Genomic DNA, 18,725 nt, shown 5'->3' with positions numbered 1-18,725 from the left:
ATCTCCAATCTATATCTGTACTACGGAGAGAGAAACTCCAAGGTACTCTAACCCATGTCATTAGAGTTTGTCTGTGCTCCAAAGAGCTCATTTCTGTTACTCTGGCTGTATCTGTTTCAGAAGAACACTTATTTGTACCAAGAACGAAGGGAGGGTCTCACCCTCTTGAAGAGGCAACACAGGTTAACACTGTCTTACCAGATGCGTGGCAAGAAGACCTTAGGGGAGCCTGGCTACTGCTCCCTCCTTGTCAGGAGCAGGTCCCTCGGGGCCATGTCCTGGATGCAGAGGAATCCTAAACAAAAGAGAAAACCAAATGCCTTATTTTTTGTTTCCTTTACATTTCTCTTCTGCCTCCTGGAACAATCTTGTAAAATATTTGCATCTTTTTTTGGAGACTATCCAAGTGAGAGCAGTTACAAAAAGTGTCTTCTGTTCAACATCAGCAATATAATATACACTTAAGCTACAATCAGCTAAAAGCTAGACAGAGAAAACACTTCATTTCATTTCTCATCACAGAGATAATAGTTTATAAATTGTTTTGTGTTCCTGAACTAGGGGTAAAAAAACTTGAGAGCTTTTTGCCAATTTCTTTTATGGCGCATAGAGTGCATTAAGCAATGTCTCGACACTTGCTGACTTCTTTTGACAACACACAAAGAGGAGATATAACAGTAATAATGGATTCTGTTACTTTATTACCTGGGAAACTAACTTAGGTTAGTTAGGTTTTTTGTTTTGTTTTGTTTTTTAGTTAAAGGCATCCACACACATACAATCAAACTCATTTCAACTCGATGTAGGATGCTGCCTACTTTAAAATATATTGGGAGTAAAATACTTTCCATAAAGGTACACTTTATTCTCAGTAGTTCTGTTGAATTAATGTTGAATTTCAAAATTACGCAATTGACATAGCTACCAAATTAATAATTTACTTTAAATGATACTCAGCATCACTTTATATATTTTGGGTTCTACTATAACGAATGTTGGCCATTTAACCTATTTTTTAACGAAGTGCAATATTACAACTAAATTCTGGTACATATACTAATAATCTACCAAAGGGTCAAAGGTGTAGAAAATTTTAGATATAAAAGTGAAGTAGAATTCCTCAGTATGAAGAAGCTGAATGACTTGGGAATATATGACATAAGAAGTAATTGCTGACAAAATTGTGCCCACAACAAGGTTAGCATGATAATCATGATAGACTGTATAATTGCCACCACTTTATACAATTTCTAACCAAAGTATACTGCTCAGTCCACTAGAGAAATTTATGTCACTGCAAATTCAGTATATATTTTATACAAAATAGAGACAAATAAAAATCAGTTACAGTAATGCATTCTAACATTAAATTTTCTAGAATATTGCATTTTGATAATTACCATTATTTCTGAGCATTTTTGAGCTATTAAGTCTTAAACTCTTATAGACAGTAGTATAGAAATCTATGATTTTTGTACCAAATGTTGGTAGGACAAAGGATATTTTCTAAAGTATGGTGAGGAAAGCTGAGTATTGCCTTTTAAATGCACGTATTATAACATAAAGGTATAGAAGTCACGAAGAGGAAATCATAAGTGTTATTGCATTTCCTGGCCCTCTTACTTCACTTGGAGATAGCTGATACTTTCTGGACGATGAAATGTGAGGGGATGTCATCAGTAAGGCGGTCAAGGTCATTCACTCTCCGGGCATTCTCCTCCATTCCCTCTTCCTCTCCTATACTGGAGACTTTGGGGCCAGATGTTGAGACCTGTTTTGTCAGAATAAAAGGAGCCTTGAATCCTGGAGTAAAAATTGCCCAGAAGAAACCAGACAGAGAATATTTGCACCGGTCTTGGTGTGAGTGAATGAGTTTGTAACTATATATGTGTAAGTGATGTGCTACCGAGATATTAGCATGGTTGGCCTGCCCAGACTACTACAGCATTTAAAGTTGTATGAAGAATACCTCGGCTATGGAATGAGGCTGGCATATGGCAAGCATTCAGTTAACACTGAATATTTATTAATATATATTGATATAAATATTATTAATATTTATAATTAGTAATGGACCAAAGAAATCACTTCAATTTAAAGTCTCACTGTAGGAATGAGATAAAAGAGAGAGATTAAAACTGATAATAAAAAAAAAACTGATAATAATAAAGGAAGAACTCAGGTCCTGAGCATATCTTGAGTGGGGAAGATTTTCAAGAAACATTGTAAGGAGTGTTCCCAAAAATGAACCTGTGTCTCTTACAGCTTAAAATGAGAGGACTAGGATCATACGCTAGATACCATTGACTGAGAGATTTAGGGAAACCTAAAGTAATGATGATTAAAGATTTAAAAAGAGATGTCCACGACAATTAACGTGTAAAAAGAATTTTCTGAAGGAAAAAGACATAGAGTCAACTCACTGTCTCTATAAACTTCCTGTTTTTAAACAAGCTTACAATATACGAAGCCTGTTTCTTTCTCATGACAGATGCAGAAATAGTCAATAGAGCAACAGTTTTCTTCAACAGCAAACCTTTCCACACATAATGACAGAGAACAAGCCATCAAATCTCTCTGCATCCTTCATTAAGCCCGACTGATCGACTCAAGTTTGTATGATAGTTTAATTGGAACTTGCCATGTGTTGATACATGTTCAATGCCATCTAAAAATATACCATAGTGAAAATGTACAAATTGTATGTGTTTCATTATCTTAAATAATTATTTTTTAAGAGCAAACTATTTTTCTCTTCTATGTTCAATTAAATTTGAGACGTTAAAATATTTTTAATATTAAAGCAATTGAAAATACCTGTATATCAGCTTTGTTACTATAAGAACATAAAATGACAGTACAACAGCCTTCTAGTGACATCTACTGAACAACCAAACTCTTCCTTTGGCAATAGATATAAAAGGAGAAAGTATCCATTTGAAAAACAAGAAAAAAAGAATTTTCTTGAGTTTCCAGACAGAATTAAAAGATGAGATTTTAAAATCAATTAGATATTACTTAGTTAAATGTGGACAGAATAACTACTTTATTATTAGTTATTTCTAACTAGTTTATTTCTAACTAGTTATTTCTAACTAGTTTATTCTCGTTTAATGAGAATACTGATTATGCCAATACATCACAAAATGTATAATACTGTCAAAGCCTGCTGTCAATTTTGCTTCCTCATGTCCTCCAGCTTTACAAAAGTTTAATTTAAGCAAATATAGCTTTAAGAACAACAACAACAACAAAGATTTCTTCAGAAAGGAGGTTCTGACAAGTGAACAATAAGTACATAACAGATTCAAGAAAGCTTGAGAACGAGTGACACATAAGAAGTCTTGTTTATGAGCGCAAGCAAAACTAGAAGACCTGTGATGCAAAAAATGCAAAACAGTTAAAGTTTTAAAAAGTTTATAAAGAAATTAAAATAAATTATTTGAAAAGATTTTTAAAACTAAAAATGACTAAAAAAATAGACATATTAGCTAAATTAACACATAATAAATATATGGCATGGGTCAATGATTCATGGAAAAATGTTAAATGTTTTTCATGCTAATAAAATGTATAGATTAATGAAAACTTTTATTAATATTGTATTAAATAATTTCCCTAGTATATATTCTCATTTAATCAACCAAGTAACCCCAAGAGGTGAGTATATTTTAGCTTAGTTGGCAAGGAAACCATGGTGACGTGAGCTTAAGTGGCTAGCCTCATGTCACAAAGGCAGAACGAGGCCATGAAACTTGGACTTCAGAGATTAATCCCAATATCCTTTATATTATGAAGTTCCCATTTAGAGGGTAAAAAATGCATTCTTTAAAGATGAAGACGTATATAACATTTGGCATGTGTCAAAAATACAGCTATTATAATCCATCACTTAAAATAGGGTGTCATGACCCTGGGACAATCATCTACATTCTTTAACTGAAAAACAAAGTTGCCAGATATTTTTAAATATTTCTTTTATGCTTTACTTACTTTTTCTTTCTATAATATTATCTTAAATATTTAAACTACTTTAGAACCTTCTATTGGTACATGTTAGTTTTGGGTGCATGTTTATGATTTTTTAAGTTATGGAACAATTATGTAAGAATCCAGATAAATTCTGTGAATATTTTATTGCTCTTATCAATAAAAATATATGATTTTAAGAAAAGCTTTGTATCAATAATATAATCTTAATGGCACAGAATGGTTCTCTTAATTTCCTTAAAGATAAATAGGAAGATCATTGATCTTCATATAGTGTTCTTAACGAACACAAACACATTTATGTAGTTGCTTGCTCTGATGCTCTGGGATGCCGCTACAGTTTCACACATATTGATAAAATTCGGGCATGTTAGTGCCATTCTGTGATGAAGTAAAAAGCAAAATAATTAAGTTGAGAATTAAATCATAACTCAAGAGGCATCACTTCCACTGTACCGTAAGAAAGAAAGAACCAATGATGTAGACACAAGTATATCTGTAAATTCAGAGGTGGGTAGAAAATTGTCAAGTCCGCAGGTCCCATCACATGCAGCACTGAACTTTGGCTAGTTTCTAAGAGGTAACACTGAGCCCTTGGATAATTCTGTTTTAATAAGCATGTTTCTGTATGCGTTGAGGGTGTGAAATAAGCTGTCTCTGTTTGACCAAGTAAGTTTATTCTGTTGATGTAATTCCTGATAAAAGAGTCGTTTTGTTGAAGTTTGGGATGCTGGTGAGAGCAAATGAGGCTGGAACTTGTGTGGCCGAGGTCAGTTACATGGACCCCAGGCCCCAGCAGGAATGAACGGATCATGATTTTTCATCTTGTGTTGGCCAGTCTGTTAGTCTCTGCTCTAAGGCTGTAGACTGCTTTTGGCACTGTTTTGTATGGATTTTGAGTTTTGTCACGACCTAGAGGATCAAATACTCTACCATTGCATGTTATATTAATTAAAACGAAATCTGCCATTTTCTTTCATCAGTAAGCAAGTGTCCAGATGAGGTCTCTGAACCAAAGTTACTTGTGAATATTGCTCTGCCTGTGGGCCTGGATTCCCTTGTACGTTTTCAGAAACAGATTAGATGCAAAATAAATGTTTACGATGTTGTTGATGGTAATGATGGTGAGGATATATGAAGACCATTGGCAGCCATAAAGAAGCATTGCACATACACCAACACCCAAAGAAAATTGTATGAAAATGAGGAAGGTAAACTCATGAGGAGTCTCTTCCAAATTACCAAGGTTTAAACATTCTTCTACAATGTCTCATTATATGGTGCTTCTGTCTGACATGCTTTATGTCATTCACATTAAGTTCACCAAACAAACCAAAATCTTGTGATTTTTAATGGATTTTAAACTTTTAATTTAAATAGTATAAATAATGTGAAGGTATCTGATTATCTCCCTTGTTCATGGAATATCTTAAATGACCAATTCTAGGTGTTTTATGAGACTTCTGTCTGTCTCCATGTACCCAAAGAGATAAAAAAAAAATTCTTCTGTAAAACATATTTAACTTTGGGTGCCTGGGTGGCTCAGTCGGTTAAGCGGCCGCCTTCCGTTCAGGTCATGATCCCAGCTTCCCAGAGTCAAGCCCTGCCTCACGCTCCCAGCTTCGTGGAGAACCTGCATCTCCCTCTCCCTCTGCCTGCCGCTCTGCCTACTTACGTTCTCTCTCTGTTAAATAAATAAGTAAAATTTTTACCAAAAATTTTACCAAAAAAATTTAACTTTAAATAGTTTTAACTTCTTTAATGCATGAATAAGTAAATGAAAGATAGAATAAATTAATAAATTAATAAATATATACCTCTCACTGAGTTTTAAAACTAAGAGAAATACATGGCTATGTTATCAAAAAGAAATGATGTAGGATTGGAATTCCCAAGGGGCATAAGTCCATTTCCTATCCATAGCCAAGGTAAGTGGTAGTGTTGCTAGGAGCTCAAACTAAGAATACTAGGATACTAGTGCTATTTCCAAAATACTACATATATTTCTCCCTAAAACATATAAAGGATAGTAATCTAGGTCTACTTTATGCCTTCGGGTAGTTGAGGTATTTTTGTACACTATATGAGAAGATAAAAAAGAGACAAAAATCTAAGAACCTAAGGCAAAATCGAGCAGCTGATAAAGTAAAATTTGAAATCCAGGTAAACTATTAATGTATCAGGTATGAATTTCTCTGTCAAATCCATCCAATCTAGGCCACTCCCTCTCATTAGGATCCAAGAGCCTCTCTCTACGCTCCATTCCCATGTCACAGTCAACAAGAAAATTCTATGGGAATTGTCTGCTAGGACAAGACGGGGGTAAAGCACAGACCTCCTATAATCTCACAGCTCCAAACTATGTGGAGATTCCATTTTCCCTACCCTTTGGAGTTAACATGAGGAGAAAACCCAAGTACAAAGACCCTTTTCAGAGAACCACTGGTCTTCCCACTTTTCTGTGGGATTTTTTTCTGTGTGTTGGGGATGGGGCATACAGGAGAGGGATGACAGCTATGCCTTAACAGGTTCTTTCTAGATCTGTTTTACAAATGAGCTCATTCTTATTAAAGTTTAAAACCCAGTGGTTTTATGTTTTTTCTCTAGTTGACTCGACAGTTTCCCATGGAGAAGTTGGTTGTAACAGAGTTAAAGATTCACAGGGGTTGAGGGAACAACAGCAAATACTTCGTAATGTCCTCTCACCACAGCAAGGTGAAAGTAACAAAATACTATCTCTGGTACCCACAGAATTTGGCGACCTCAGGTCCAAAGTCTCACCTTTTTATTAGTTATGATTTCTAGAATATCTTGTTGGTGATCTTTAAAAGTATCCACATTCAGGCCTCTCCCCATCGGATATCAACATGCATTTTTTTTTTCTACTATAGTGGTTATCTCTGAAATGTCATAGGGTTTCTCTCTGGAGCTCTGTTCTAACATACTACAGAATCACATGATGAATTGGAGAAAATACTTTCTACTCCAACTGACGTTACTTTCTCTTCTGAAGACCCATGCTCCTTTTTTAAAAAGAAATATTTTACTTATTTATTTGACAGAGGTAGCAAAACAGGGAGTACAAGCAGGGGGAGTGGGAGAGGCAGAAGCAGGCTTCCCCCTGAGCAGGGAGACTGATGCAGGACTCCAACACGGGATCCTGGGCTCATGACTACAGCCGAAGGCAGACACTTAATGACTGAGCCACCCAGGCACCCCGCATGCTCCATTTTTCAAGCTTTATATGATGCTGTTCTTCAGTATTTTTCGTCCTTTATTATAACCTTCAATACACAAGAATCTTCTGTGAGTCTAGGAAAACTGGACTCAAATTGAGAGGAACATACCAAGGTCCACTCAAAATGCATTTTGTGCTTGGGCCACATTTGCCTTCTTTGACTTTTTCCTTTTGGAGGTGAGTTTCATCATGTCAGATACTAGGCATGTTTACCTGCTGCCTGCTAAAAGATAAACTGAGGCATGTTAAAAATTTTAAGAGATTATTTGAGCAAACACTTATTCAAATCAGGCAATGTCAAGCCTGATGTGGTTAGGAGGGCTCCCCTGGAGTCAGCTGGGGAGAAGACCAACCTAGAGAAGGCACAGAAGCAAAGAACGGAAATCATTTCAGCTTAAAGCCCAGCTGACTCTTTGGGATTGGTTGCCCTGAGCATTTTGATTTCATAACCCGGAGGCATTTACAGACTTAGACTGGGGTTTGCTTCTGTGTGTTAGAGCCATGGGGTTAGAGCACGTCAGCCCAATGAACTCCTTGTTTAGTTACTTTAACATAGTTGTAGCATCTAAATTCTGTGGTGGCAAAATAGCCCCTCTACACCCATATTTGTCCAACACCAAAGAAGAAAAGTTTATACTTGCCCCTGCAGATTAAGACATCTAATAGAATCTCAACCCATCTTTAAGCTACAAAATGAGATGTGGCAAAAGAGCTGAACCCAAACTGAATGACCCCAACCCACAACTGTGTTTTCTCTTCTAGAACCCAGAGTACACGCGTCAGGCAAGCAATAGTTCTCTTAACATCAGAAGGATGTGGCCCAAATGCTAAGGTGTGGGGATCAGGTGGAAGTGGGAAGAGGAATGAAAGTTATTCAGCAAGATTATAGTGGATTTTTTCCATCACAAAGAGAAACAGTTGGGTGGTTTTTACAAATAGAACCAACTTACGTTTCACAACATACATGTAGTTTTGGGGGTTTTTTAAAAAGATTTTATTTATTTGTTTGACAGACAGAGATCACAAGGAAGCAGAGAAGCAGGCAGAGACAAGGGGAAGCAGGCTCCCTGCTGAGCAGAGTGGAGGCTCAATCTTTGGACCCTAAGATCATGACCTGAGCCAAAGGCAGAGGCTTAACCCACTGAGTCACCCAGGCACCCCCATACATGTAGTTTTAATAGTACTCTATATATCAGTTAAATCAAAATTGCATACTCCTCCTAAGGCAAGGACAATTTTCTTCCCCTGGATCTATGACTGTTTGGTTCTGAACAGAAGACATTCCCACTTGCTGGCACAGGACTTACATAGACATTTGCAATACCCTGTGCTTGATAAAGCTACCATGGGCAAGGATCTTTTGTTTACTCTCGTATTTTGCAAGGATTGCACACCATTGTTCATTAAGCTGTAAGATTTAAATAATCTTGAAATCCCTTTTGAAAGAATAAACAATTCAGAATTTTTTTTTTTTGATTGTACATTTTACCGAATAGACATGTGAGCTTTTCAGATAACTAAAGAAAGGCAGAAGGTTGAAACAATGCCGGCCTTGGGATTTCAAATCCTGCCTTTCTAGCCTTTAGAATATCCAGCGTAAGGAAACGATGTGTTTCTCATGGACTGAAGCCAGCAGGGAGCATGTTTTCCTTTCGTCGTCCAGGGTCAGGTGGCTCCTGGTTTTCACAGGCTGAATTCAGATGAGGCAGTTGGTGTGCATTCAGCTTTGTTTCTAAGTGCTGAGTGATTTCATGCACTTATCCTTTCTTTTCTGCCTGTCTGGTTTCCATGGAAATGCAGGCCTTTAGAAAAAGCGGAGCCTTGCCCCTCATGCACAGGCAGCGTGTGTTATTTTTGGAGTCAACTGAGTAGTGAACACATCCCAAAATGTCAGTGTGAACAGGTCCTGGCAAGGACGAGTGGGGAGGCCGAGAGAAGGTACAATAACCACTTGTCTCACTGGAGAAAGATCTTTGCATCCAGAGGGCTTACAAGTGATCCCTTATTCTGCAAGGAAGACAAAATTTATCTTGGTAACCATTAATCTAAGTGGAGGAAGGATGTAAGATGGAGAAAAAAATCCAAACAGGCTTCTGGTGGCTTTATTAAATGTTTGTTTACTATGTGCTCAGGAAAGATAGAGATGTACCTTTCACTCAAGTCAGGGTTTAAATAAAATTACTATAGACTTCCATCAACTTCTCCACCAGAATATGTAATTTCACAAAGAATTTTTCCTAATTAAGTTTAAAATGTACTTCTTCTCCTACACACAACCACTTTCAAAATAAAATGAAGTGCCATACTAATTTAACAAAAAAGTAAAGAAAATAGATACTTGGAAAACATATTGCATTACGTAATGAGAAAATAATTTTGCATTTATCTGAATTATGTGCTGATTCTCTCTTTCTTTCTTTTTTTTTTTTGAAGATTTTATTTTTTTATCTATTTGACAGAGAGAGAGAGAGAGCACAAGCAGGGGGAGCAGCAGCAGCAGCAGCAGCAGAAGAAGAAGAAGAAGAAGAAGAAGCAGGCTCCCCTCAGAGCAGGAAGCCCTATGTGGGGATTGATCCCAGGTCCCTGGACTCATGGCAAACACCCCTCTATGGTGATTCTCAATGAACTTTTTTTACTCACTATTTCTCAGTTTTCATTCTCAACAGGTTACAGTTCTATAGTACAACTGATTTTACTCCTATCATTGACAGAACTTATTAAATCTCACATAAAGTCATGGGCTTTAAGGGAATGTTTGTATATAAAATGTTAATCATAAAAAGACTTGTTAATTGTACACTTAACCTCTCTTTGTGCAAGTCAACATTCAAAGAATTGAGCAATTTTTTAAAAGTTCTTTCTCCTTTCAATTTGACCCCTCTCAGATTTGTTTAACATAAACACAGGAAACAATAAATAACATAGAAAGCGCTGTAGGATAATAAATCAGTGTATATGATGGGAAATTTCTACTTTCCTGCAGCCTTGCCTTGTAAGAGGTTATGTCCATAGACAGAGTGGAAAGCAAAAAGGTGCAGAGAAGAAAAACACCTCAATCTCCCAAACACAAAAGACAAAAATGGATATTTGTACATATTACTTTAAAAACTTCATTTTATATTTTGAGGAAATGGGAAAGCAGGAATAGAAATTTAAATAAGGAAGAAATAAAACAGCTCAGGTCTTAAGAGAAAGGAAAAAAGAAAACTTTGGTTATGAACCAGAGGTCAGAGTTAACTTTAACTATCTGATGGAATGTGAAAATAAAGTCGAGACAACAAACCAACTTTAATATTTTGTTGTTTTAGTAGGGGATAAAGGCATTCACTGGAGAATGAAATGTAAGCCACAGTCAGACTCACATACGATGAGTACAACAAGTTGAAAGTTCAGTAAATACACCTGTTTTTTTCCAGTTTGGTTGAGATATCCTTGACATACAACATTGTTTAAGTTCCAATGAGCATATCTTAACGAAAGCTATAGAGAGATAGCAATAAATTTTGACTAAAGATGGGTTTTTGAGATTAGTTTTAAATACTGTCATCACCCATGAGAAAAGTACATGCTTTAGAGTTCTTGCATCAAACATATACTTGTTTCTTTAAGATATAATGCTTCATCCCAAGTATCTAGGAAAAGAAACAATTGCTATTATCCAGCAATCAGCACAGCCCATCACTCATCTTGGCTCTTACAATTCACTGTCAAAGAGGTCATGCGGGATTGAGGATACGTGACACATTATAATCGCCACTGGTGATCCAAACTCCATCTTAGAAACAAACATGCATACATAAAAATTCTACAAGCATATTTTTGATGATTTTTATGTCTTGATATCATTGTCTTTTAAGTCCTCTGGTCAGATTTAATCATATGTAAGTAACAGAACATTCCATTGAAGAAGTATTGCTGTATTCAAAACTCAGGTAGGTCTACTACTCCTGTAACCTGCTCCGTTTCCACTCCTTCCTTGGGAAAAATGTCTGTTCGTACCCCCATTACATTTTCCTCCACTTCACTATTCACAATTTGTTTATCCCTTGAGGACGGACAACGAAGAGAGAAAGAAATGAGTCTCTTAGAAATCTCATCATTTCTTTATATGTAAATCTTTTTGAATGGTATCATCATCAAGCTTAAATTTTGCCAGTCTTTAATACTGAATAGAGAGAAAGTTTGAAAATATGCTGCCACAAATGACGTAAGCTATATCTTCAGTATTCGTCTTATCTCACAGGACATAGATGGTGTTTGGTCTTAGACTTAGTAAACTTACGTTAGTTTCTAATGATCATCTCTTCCCTTTATAAGTGCTCCAATATCTCAAAAGAAAAATGTTATTTTTTTAATCTGCTTAGAAATTTTGCCTGAGAATGCCATTTTTGCAGCTTGTTAACATCGCTTTCAATCCATACAAATCAAATATGACTGATACCAGCTTAGTGATCACAGCCCTGAACTCTAGAAAAGGGCACTGTACTATGATGTTTCTAAGAAGCAAGTCTGAAATCCAAGTCTGGAAAGTAAATGCAGACATGTTATGTCAATCAACGGACTTCCTAATCACCAACAATATCCTGGAGTTAGCCCAAAGAACATATTACAGTCTATTTCATGAATTCTTAAAGAGACCTGCCTGGCGGGCAACTAGAGATTGCAGAGACGCTATTATCTTAACATTGTTGGGAAGACAAGCCAAGGACACATCACAGGCTCTACATTTACATAAATGAGATTGCCAGCACATCTCAATACTTGAAATCTCCAAACATTATGTGACTACTTTGTGCACTGACAGTACTTTTGAAATTTTTGAAAGATGGAGCATGGAGGATTTTTAGGGTAGTGCAACTAGGCTGTATGATATCATAAAGGTAGATTCATGCCATCATACGTTTGTCAAAACCCACAGAATGAATGCACGAAACGAAGAGTGAAGCTTAATGAAAACTATAGACTGGATGATAATGATGTGTCACTGTAAGCTCACTGATTGTTACAAATGTCTCAGTCTGGTGGCATTGTTGATAATGGGGGAGAATATGCATGTGTGGGGACAGGGGTATAGAGGTGAAAATTATCGATACTTTTGGCTCAATTTTGCTGTGAACCAAAAATCGCTCTAAAAAATAGTTTATTTTTATTTTATTTTGTTAAAAGATTTTATTTATTTATTTTCGAGAGAAAGTATGTGCATACAAGTGAAGGGGGGTGCAGAGGGAGAGGGAGAGAGAATTTCAAGCAGACTCCCCACTGACCGTGGAGCCTGAAAGGGGGCTGGATTCATCACCTGAGATCATGACATGAGCCAAAACCAAGATTTGGATGCTTTAACCGACTGAGTCACCCAGGCGCCCCATCAAGTTGATTTTCTAAAAATGTTTTGTGTCACTTATAAAGTGCATGTCTTCCTTCTGCCTTGTGTGACCCTGGGTACAGGCACAAAGTTTTATTCATTTCTTTGACCCCACCTACCATGTCTGCATAGGGCATCACTTAAAGAAAGTTCTTAGAAATTACTGTTTGAATGATAACCCCTTCATGCCAGTTTTGTGACTTACAGTTGAATTATTATTTAGAAAACTCATAGTCAAAACACTGTTATGCTTAGTCATGCTGTGGCTACACAAGATACTGTATTAAGCTGATTGATTCTTTGTCCTCCCTTGTTTCATTAGGAATTCCAACATTATCCTACACTAATTCATCAGTAGAGATTATGCTTATTTACTCACAGAACGGCAGCCCACAGATAGCCAGCTAAAGAAAGATAGATTAAATATATTGTATTCATCAGAGACTCTGGAACCTGAGTTTCTGTTCATAATCAGTGTTTGACCTGTATCCTCTAGGTCAACTCCTCTTTCAAAATGGCTGAAATTCCTGCCAACAAGTCCATTTTTTAGGCCAAAAGAAGAAATTTCAAAAGTCTCTTCCTAAAGAAATGAATTCATTTAAGAACATTTCCAGAGACCTCATAAAATTCATCCACTTAGATTTCATTTTGGAGCTGCAAGATGGATGAGAGATGAAGTCTTTAATTCTGGATGGCAATATGACTCCCCAAATCAGGTTCTGTTACTGTTGGAGGAAAATGAGACTTCGTGTTGGGTTAGCCCTGGTTGTCTGTGCCTCACCAACCCTCAAACGTGTCAGAGAACCTCTCCTTAGCCTGCCTCCCCTGCTTTAACAAACCACTCCCCAAACATCCATTCTTGCTTCTCCTGTTCTGGATTCCTCCTTGAAATCTGATATTCTGGAAACCGCTTCTTGGCATCCTCAAGTCCTTCACTGTGCTTTCAGAGTGGGGACTTCAGTATAATGCAAACACCAAGAGGGCTGTACCAGATATTCCCCAAAGCCACTCATGTTCAAGTTTCCACAATGGATCTTAACTCTCAGCTGTATTGGTATGAGTGATCTCTGCCCTAACTTACTGCAGCTGTTTGTAATCTAGACCTGAGGCCAGACTTTTCACGCCCAAGATCTTGGAAATTTCTGCTGAAACTCTTGGACCATGACTCCTTTCTCTTCAAAGTCTCCACTAGAACTCAAGAAACAGAATGATGCAATGAGGTCAGGACCCCTTTCCGCTCTGCTCTTCAAGACTCCTTTGACCGAAAGAGAGCACATCTCAAGCATGTCAAGTCTGGGAGATGGACATGGGTCTGGCTCCTCTTGGATTCTGGTAAAATATCCCCCTGGAAACGCTTACTGGTTGTTTTCTCTGGAGTATGAGTGAGTAGGTGATTCCTTCTACACTGTGTTTTTGTTGTTGATGTGGTTTTACAAAATTTCTCTTCAGGTCATAATCGGAAACTCTGTAAGTAAATATTTTCTATTACTATTAAAAGTTCAAAATAACATCTTAAGGGAATTGTCACATGATTGGATTAGATTTTAGAAGACGATATAAACAAAAAGTGAATGCATTCTATTTGCAAACACAGGCAATTAGAGAAATAAAAATAATGTGAGAATTTGAAAATATGTTCATTTTTTAATGTTTTGATGTTTCAAATGATCAAATATAATCTCATAAGGTACTTCTTAGACATATTAATGGGTCATGTATACATGTTAGCCAGGATAGAATAACCTATTTATTATTTGAAAAATAATTAATTTTTAATGGCTTGTTTCCTCATAGCCACATTTTCAACACTAAACTCATATCAACAAAAGAATTTTGAAGAGGAATACAGGGAGTAAGACAAATTGATCTGAAACAAAATAACACATATACCTGCGGAGAGGCTCTCTGGAGCCAGACTGTCTGAGTTCTAATGGCAACTCAAATACTCACGTGCTCTGTGATTCTGGAAAAGGTAAGTAATCTCACTGTGCCTCACTTCCTGGGAATCAGAAATAATAACATCATATAACTTTTGATTATTTTACATAAATATCTTAAAACAGCACTTTTAATAAAAATAGGACATAAAAAGCATAAAAACATTTATATATTGTGCTATATAAATGTTAGCTATATTATGATTCAGTTGCAAACGATTTCAGAACACAATAAAAAATAGTACAAATTAACCGTTATTAGCAGAAAGCTTGAGCCAACTTTTTGATCCCATAGAAGGTATCAAACATATCCCAGTTAGAATCTGCTTCCCCTATAAGATAAAATATTAATAGGCATCAACCCCCTCAAATAAGAGCCTGGGGAAATATAAAGAAACTAACAATATCAAGTATCTTCTCTGTGCCTGGTATTCAGGGCCATCACATGGCATGACTCCATAGCACATCACCACAATGTATTCCTATATGAACCGTGTGCCAGGGGCTGCCATTAATATAGACTGCAGGGTAATGGGTGCCCCGTGGAGTTGTGCAAAAAAAAGTCATGGGTATTACGCCAGCAACAATTTTTTTTTCTTCCAAGATTTTATTTAAATTCATGTTACTTAACATAGTGTAGTATTAGTTTCAGGAGTAGAATTTAGTGAGTCATCACTTACATACAACATCCAGTGCTCATCACCAGTGCCCTCCTGAATACCCATCACCCATCGAGCCCATCCCCCACCCACCTCCCCTCAAGAAATGCTCAGTGTGTTCTCTATAGTTAAGAGTCTCTTGTGGTTGGTCTCCCTTACTGTTTTTATCTTATTTTTATTTTCCCTTCCCTTCCCTATGTTCATCTGTTTTGTTTCTTAAATTCCACACATGAGTGCAGGCATATGGTATTTGTCTTTCTTAGGCTGATTTATTTTGCTTAGCATGATACATTCTAGCTTCAACCACATCGGAGCACATGGTAAGATTTCATTCTTTTTGATGGCTGAGTAATATTTCATTGTATAGATACAGATATGAATATAGGTATACATATATCACATTTTCCTTTTTTAAAAGATGTTATTTATGTATTTATTTAAGAAATAGAGACAGAGAGAAAGAAAGAGAAAGAGCACAAGCCAGGGGAGAGACTGAGGGAGAGGGAGACTCTGTTGAGCAGGGAGCCCAATATGGGGTTTGATCCCAGGACCCTGAGATCATGACCTGAGCTCGAGGCAGCAGCTTAACCGACTGAACCACCCAGATGCCCCTATCCCACCTTGTTTATCCATTCATCAGTCATTGGACATCTGGATTCTTTCTTTAATTTGGCTATTGTGGACATTAGTGCTATAAACACTGGAGTGCAATCATCAACATGTATTACACTGAAAATTTTCTAGCAAGGAAGCATCCTCACTGAGGCTAAGTTGAATTGCTCAGTTTGGTATCATTATTGAGCAGGAACAACTCTTCCATATCAGTTTTAATAAGTCTCTGCTCGACCAACAGTGCCCTAATGGTATGCCAGAATTTAATAGCATCGTAAACACAAGAGCTTGTAACTGGTATTTTATATTCAGAGTTCGTGACTGGGCCAAATTAGGTCCTGTGAACCTCTGGGTGTGTCCCAGAGACCAACAGAGGCCGACTATCCTTGTTGATAAGGAAAAGCTGTTTCAGGAGCAACTGAGATCTCCTCAAAGAGAAAAAGAGTAATTAACTGTGAGTAATCCCCAGGACCTAACCTACTCATCTCCAGTCCTGGGCATTGGAGACGGTGTAGGATCTCAGGCGAGGCAATCTTCCTTCCATTTGAATGAGGTGAGGGAATGCAGGGGCAGCCTATGGCTTCGGCTTCTTTTCTCCTCCTCCTATCTTCTGTCTAGAACTTCTGTGAGTACCCCTTTATTCTTTCAAAGTCTGAAACTTTTCTTTTCTGATGTTCCCAATTACCACTGTGTTTAATGAGCAAATCACATGACTACTGAGTCAGAAGACCTTAATAAATCATACTTTGTGCTAAATTCTCAGTGGAGAGAGGAGAACAGAATCGTTTTATCTTAATGTTAGTTTGTGTCGCATTGTACAAAGAGTGGTTAAGAGATAAGTGGCCAAATAGATACAAATGTCTGAATTTTCAGTCTTTTGTGTAAGCCATGGCAGGCTACCTTATAATAAAAAAGTACTCCCCAAATCTTAGTGGCTTGACCTAACAAAGGTTTAGTTTTGGCTGATTTGAAGTTCTCTTTAGTTCAGATGATACATAATGACCTCAGATTTCTCTACCTTAGCACAGTGATACAAGCAAATAGAGACCCCAACGTGTTGGAGATCCAACATCCGGAAGAAGTCTCATCGTTGATTGATACCGAGGAGAAAACAGGGGCCTCATACAGGACTTAAATGTTTCACACCAGAAATATGAGAAGCCACCTACTTGTAATCCATTGGTCATTGCGAGTGATATGGTCTTGCCTAATCATTAGGTAACTGGGAATAGTAACCTCACTTGCTGCTTTCCCAGAGCAAGAAATAAGATATGAGTATCAGAAGTACCTACCTTCACCCTTTCGTGATCAGAGATTGATTCAACATTTTTTTTTTTAATTTTTTATTTTTTATAAACATATATTTTTATCCCCAGGGGTACAGGTCTGTGAATCACCAGGTTTACACACTTCACAGCACTCACCAAAGCACATACCCTCCCCAATGTCCATAATCCCACCCCCTTCTCCCAAACCCCCTCCCCCCGGCAACCCTCAGTTTGTTTTGTGAGATTAAGAGTCACTTATGGTTTGTCTCCCTCCCAATCCCATCTTGTTTCATTTATTCTTCTTCTACCCACTTAAGCCTCCATGTTGCATCACCACTTCCTCATATCAGATTCAACATTTTATATGTTACACACTTCCTCAGGCTGAACTTGAATTGCACAAATTAGAAAAATGCTGCTTTCAGAACAATGTTTTTTCTACAATGAAAGATTATTGTAATTCTACTAAGGAAGAGCAAAAGTTTAAACACAGTTCTGTCAACTCATCTGTGTTTTGTCTGTTTGTTTGGTTAAATTCAAGAACAATATATCCTTTTATCTATCGATAAGTTACACTGGAACATTTTTCAGCGTGTTCCTATTACTCCTCAATTCACTATTTTTTAAGTATGCTTTTATCTATTTTTCAGCAAAAATATTTGCATGATAATGAGCCCCAATCCACATATATGTATATGTGTGCATATTGTAATCAGATCTCGATTTAGTAATTTCTTTCTAATGTGTTTTATTGGTTTTCAAAAAGCTGTAAGTAACTATACCAATTCTTACCCAGTTAAGCATCATCCCCTGCAGTCATGTTGACTATAATTAACTGTGTGTTATGTTGTGTTTTTAAAATATATATTGTTGGGTTTAGATGCATACTTGACTGAATTAAAAACAGAAGGTTCTATACACATTTTGAACAATGTGATAAAACCATCACTATGTATTTCCCACTGTTCTTATGCTTTCTCTTGAAAGAGCCAGGATGCTATACAGACCAAACTAAAACTGAAGCTGAATCTCAAAAAAAGTGCCCCTTCACTGGAGGAGAAAGGTATGAAGGTTCAACCAAAGACTGAGCAGGAATGGAAAGGAAGAGCCATCCCCACGGAAAGCAGGTCCTGGGTAGCCAGAAGTTGGTGATGAACAAAACAATACTCTGTAGCAGCATCAGGCATCTTAGAAGAGCCAAGTCTGTGCTCCAAGCCACCATCTGCTCCATGCCTATCTTAGGCACGAAGTGATAAGAGAACGTTTTACTAACAACGGGTTGCGTAGGATATCTGGCTTTTCATATGAAAGAAAAATGAAAAAAGGCAAAACTATGGAGAGAGCAAAAAAGATCACTAGTTGCTAGGAGTTAGGATGAAGAAAAGAATGAAGAGGTAGAGGACAGAGACTTTTTAGGGTAATGAAATACTCTGTGTGATACCGTAATAATGGATGTGTGTTGTTTTATCTCTGTCCAAACCCACAGAATGGACTACACCAAGGGCGAACCTAATGTAAATTATGAACTTTGGGTGATAATGTGTCAAGGGAGATCCATCCATTATAACAAATGTCCCCACTCTGCTGGGAGATGTTGATAGTGGGGAGGAGGGGGTTGTGTCTCTTGGGGGCGGGGTTAATGTGTGTGTGGGGTATCTC

The 18,725-nt window shown here is 37.2% G+C and overlaps 1 long non-coding RNA gene across 1 annotated transcript; it reads left to right on the top strand.

Annotated features, from left to right (window-relative positions):
• The first annotated feature begins 13,652 nt into the window (after positions 1-13,652).
• Positions 13,653-17,095, top strand: LOC106006640. The gene is made up of 3 exons (XR_001180883.2): positions 13,653-13,922; positions 14,385-14,562; positions 16,822-17,095. It is a non-coding gene; the product is annotated as an uncharacterized LOC106006640 (long non-coding RNA).
• Positions 17,096-18,725: the final 1,630 nt, after the last annotated feature.

Source organism: Mustela putorius, unplaced genomic scaffold, assembly GCF_011764305.1.
Source record: "Mustela putorius furo isolate JIRA1106 unplaced genomic scaffold, ASM1176430v1.1 tig00000589_pilon_pilon_pilon, whole genome shotgun sequence".
NCBI lineage: Eukaryota > Metazoa > Chordata > Mammalia > Carnivora > Mustelidae > Mustela > Mustela putorius.
This window is presented reverse-complemented; position numbering and strand designations above follow the sequence as displayed.